We start from the raw sequence: 4,831 nt of genomic DNA, 5'->3' as shown, positions 1-4,831 counted from the left end.
AAAAAAAAAAAAAGAAAAGAAAAGATTACTAAAGGAAAAAGTCTGATGACTGAATTTTCTGGTTTGCCTTCTTGGCAGAGTAGTGGTTTGGGGAGGAAGAAAGTCTGTTTTCTGTTGAGTTAAATAGTATAGTAATTTGAACCATGTAATTTTATACATATTCACCATGAGACAAGACTCCAAGCAATACTTCATACGTATTTTGTATGAAATACCAACCAGAGCAGAAATACAGCTGCTAATTCCCTCCCATTTCTTGGCCCCTTCTCCATCCCCTCTGAAACTTACCTTCTCTACCTGGTATTAATCACTAGCTGCTAATTCCCTCCCATTTCTTGGCCCCAAGAAATTTGATTTGATTTCTGAGCTTCAAATCCACATACACTGTTCATTTGATGTCTCCTCCTAGGTATGGCAAATGTACAGAAGTCCACATGTCACAGCTAACTCGTTATCTTCACACTAAAATCTAATTTTCTTCCAGGGGGTCCCTGTCTCAGAATGATAATCCCGTCACACAAGCTGGAAGCCTAGAGATCACTGTCCATACTTTATTATCCTTCGTTTGCTCACACTGCGTTCATTCCTTTTTATGACCATGTTTTCTCATCTCTACTGCTACCCTTACCCTTTGACACATGCAGCCCAGCGATCATCATCAACCCTCCTCAAAAGCATCCTACATTCACTCTTGGCCCTCTCCAACCTACTGTCCATATATACTGCTAGAATATAAATCCAGTCATGTCTTTGCACCACTGTATAAAACCCATTAATCTTTTCCTAATGCTCTTAGAATAAAGTCCAAAATCTTTAACAAGACCTATACGACTCTGCAGAGTCTGGATCCTACATATATTTCTGGCCTTATCTCACATCTCTTCCTTTCCCAGCCAGCATGGTTTGTTCCAGTTCCTCCCTCATACAGGCCATGCTCCCTCATTCATCGAGCCTTTGCAAATGCTGTTCTGTCTACTTGGAATGCACTACTCCCTCTTTCTCCTTCCTCCTAAATGCACTTAAATTTTTCTGAATCTTCAGAACTCAGGCAAAACATCACTTCTGGAGGGAAACTTCCTATTTCTCAAAGCGCTATCATTCCTTTATTACACATCACCAGTATAAAGATTATTTGTAGAGTAAGTTTCCCCTCCTAGGTGGTAAACTCCATCAGTACAAGCATAGTGTTCATTTTTTCCTCATGATCATGTCTTCCCACCCTTTTCCTCCAGGCTGATATACAGCAGGCTCTCAATACAAATTAACTGATATGTGTATGCATGAATTCTATATGAATGGATAAACAATTAAGACAGCGATCTAAGGCAACAGAAAGACCTGGGACAACCTAAACTTAAAATACAGGTAGAGAGGGGGCAAAAGGAATGGAAAGTTATTGTTTAACATGGATGGAGAATTTCACTGTGGAATGATGCAAGTTCTGTCCATCTAGAGGTGGGGCCAGTTGCACAGTAATATAAATATATTTGATGCCACTGAAATGTATATTTAAAAATGGTGAAAATGGGAAGTTTTATGTCATATAAATTTTACCATAAAAAATGGGTAGAGAAGGGACAACCTTCAAAGAAGACTGAAAAGAAAATATCAGGGCTCGGCGCCAGCCACGTACACCTAAGGTGGCGGGTTCGAATCCCCAGCCCGGACCCGCCAAACAACAATGACAGCTGCAACCAAAAAAAAAAAAAAAAAATACCCGGGCGTTGTGGCGGGCGCCTGTGGTCCCAGCTACTTGGGAGGTGGAGGCAGGAGACTCGCTTGAGCCCAGGAGTTGGAGGTTGCTGTGAGCTGTGATGCCACAGCACTCTACCCAGGGGGACAGCTTGAGGCTCTGTCTTGAAAAAAAAGAAAATATCAGGAAGATCAAGACAGGGTAAAAAAGATAATGCACTATCATAGAAAAGAGAAGAAAATTTCAGGACCAAGTGGTAGTGTACTGCAGAGAAGCTGAGTCTGATGGACAGAAACTGTTCTGCTGGGATTGAACACCTACGCCCCCAGGAAGCACTGCCTTATTAAAAATACACATACACATAAAAGACTCCTCAGGAAAAGAGGGGTGTATCACCACAAAGTTCAAACTTGCAGCAGCCAAGTTACTTATTTTCCTTAAAATTTTTAATGTATTTATTTAAATGATACACTATAGCTATAGCTCCTTTTCTGTGGATACAGCCATAAAACTTACTGTTTAGTAGATGTAATACTTGATTACACCAAAGTCTGGTTCAAGAGTTAACTGCCTCTCTTACATATTCCCACAATCTCTAAACCCTCACTATAATAAAGTAAAAAGCCACTCATTCAAAATTGATATTTCTGAGGTGCAACAGCTTTGCGTCTCTCAAAAGTCCAAGTTGTAAGTAACCAATTGCAAGCCATTCCTATTCCTTAGGATGTTATAAAGCCCTCTGGCCAAACCCACGCTGCCACCTGTTTTTGTAAGTAAAGTTTTACAGGAACACAGCCATGCCCGTTCATTTATGTACTGTCTACAGATGCATGTGAGCCATTGGGGAAAAACTAATGTCATTGTAACAGAGATCTAAAAGCCCACAAACACTGGATTGTTTACTATTTGGCTCTTTACAAAAAAAGTTTGCCAAGCTCTGTTTTCTTTACTGTCTGACATCCCTGTGTTCCTGCCCGTAATCCTAGCACTTAGAGAGACTAAGGTAGCAGAAAGATCCCTTGAGCTCAAGAGTTTGAGACCAGCTTGAGCAAGAGTGAGACCCTGTCTCTACTAAAAATAGAAAAAATTAACTGGGTGTCAGGGCAGGTGCCTGTAGTCCCAGCTACACAGGAGACTGAGGCAGGGGGATCACTTGAGCCCAGGAGTTTGAGTTAGGCTGACACTAGGGCACTCTAGGCTGGGCAACAGAGTGAGACTCTGTCTCCAAAAAAAACCAAAAAGAAGGAAGAAAAAAAAGAATACAAGCTCTAGAAGGGAAGCTATCTCCTCAGATTTGAGCACAATGTCTAGCATAATGAGTTCTCAACACATACTATTGAATGAGAAGAAGATTTCTAGTTACATAATAAACTATATTATTTCTAAGGTCAGACATTACTGGAAAATGATTCCCAAAAATATTCCTTTTTTTCATTTTTGAGACAGGATGTCACTCTGTTGTCTAGACTAGAACACAGTGGTATCATCATAGCTCACTGCAGCCTCCAATTCTTGGGCTCAAGTAATCCTCCTGCCTCAGCCTCCTGAGTAGCTAGGACTGCAGGCACATGCCACCACACTTGGCCCCCAGGAATATTCTTAATAAATGTCTAAGTGATATCATCTAACTGAAACTGGTTAGAAAATTCTCAATTATTTTAAGTTGTCTATTAGCCTATGTATTTCTTAAAATCATTTATGAATATAACTTATATCAAACTCCAGGGTATAATTCTTAAAGAAATTGATATTCAGGTTAAATATTTTTAAAATTACATAAAAGTATTGCTTTTCAATATTAAATGAAGGTGCATAAAAGTATTATTATTATTTTTTTTTTTTTGAGACTGAGCCTCAAGCTGTCCTCCTGGGTAGAATGCCATGATATCACAACTCAAAGCAACCTCCAACTCCTGGGCTCAAGTGAGTCTCCTGCCTCAGCCTCCCAAGTAGCTGGGTCCACAGGTACCCACCACAACGCCTGGCTATTTTTTTTTTTCTTTTGGCTGCAGCCATCATTGTTGTTTGGTGGGCACAGGCCGGATTCGAACCTGCCACCTTAGGTGTATGTGGCTGGTGCCTTAGCCACTTGAGCCACAGGCACCGAGACCATAAAAATAATTTTAATCTAGAATGCCAAATAAAGAAAAGAAAAACATAACAAGGAAAAGAAATGAACACATTTACTAAGCACTTACTGTGAGCTAGAAAACATGCTGGTCTCCTTGTCATTATTGTTACTTAATCTTTTAAATAACCTTTCAAGACTCATCATTTTTTTAAGGCAAAAACATTATTTATTAAGACATTCATTAAACACACATTTGTTGAGCTTCCATCCACCATATGCTTAACACTGGGGTCAAGTATGGTGGAGATGATAAGGCAATACCAAAGTTCCCTTCCCGGCGCAAGAGATGTACAAGGGAACTTTTCTTTATTTTTTTTAACAATTTGAGTGCCAGAGGCAAATTAAGTCTTCATACTGATCTCTAAACAATAATACAGTTTGTGCTACATCAGTCTGTATTTGTACATGTATTGTGACGTACGTGTGTTCTCATATCAGTCTGTGAAGGCTTCTAAGACCTTGTAAGTCATGGACTGTGACTTCTACTCCTTTGATTTTTCCTCTGAGTAATAATTGTGCAGGGTTTTCAGAGAACAGTGTTTGATAAATATTATCATATAAGTGATTGACTCCTTCCCTTCAGACAAATAACATGCAACACACAGGTAAATAAACGCTCCACTGCCTTCAGACGGCTCCTCTCCTTCAGAAGGGTTACCACACCAGACACTCGCTAGCTCTCTGGCAAGCAAACCAGCTGAGCACTTTCATCATTCTTAGGAGAAAATTGAGCTCACACAGTTAAATAAGGTGAAGAGTGGCAAAGCCGCGTAGCCCTTGAGTGAGACTGTGGTCTCTTCATTTCTCAACCTGTATCTCTCTAACATCAGTTTCCCCAAAGTGTGCTATGTGATGATTTTAGAGAATACTAAACATTTTTAATTTTAGTAGTTATTTTTTTAACTTGTATTAGAAGAAAATATATCACATAAAATTCATAATTTCGGCTTGGCGCCTGTGGCTCAAGCGGCTAAGGTGCCAGCCACATACACCTAAGGTGGCGGGTT

General features: G+C 40.0%; 1 protein-coding gene across 2 annotated transcripts in view; it reads right to left on the bottom strand.

The window, feature by feature from the left end:
* The window catches only part of SLAIN2 (SLAIN motif family member 2), an 80,016-nt gene that overhangs the window by 52,755 nt on the left and 22,430 nt on the right, over nt 1-4,831 (bottom strand). The window lies entirely within an intron of this gene.

Source organism: Otolemur garnettii, unplaced genomic scaffold, assembly GCF_000181295.1.
Source record: "Otolemur garnettii isolate 467f Iridium unplaced genomic scaffold, OtoGar3 scaffold00083, whole genome shotgun sequence".
Taxonomy (NCBI): Eukaryota; Metazoa; Chordata; class Mammalia; order Primates; family Galagidae; genus Otolemur; species Otolemur garnettii.
This window is presented reverse-complemented; position numbering and strand designations above follow the sequence as displayed.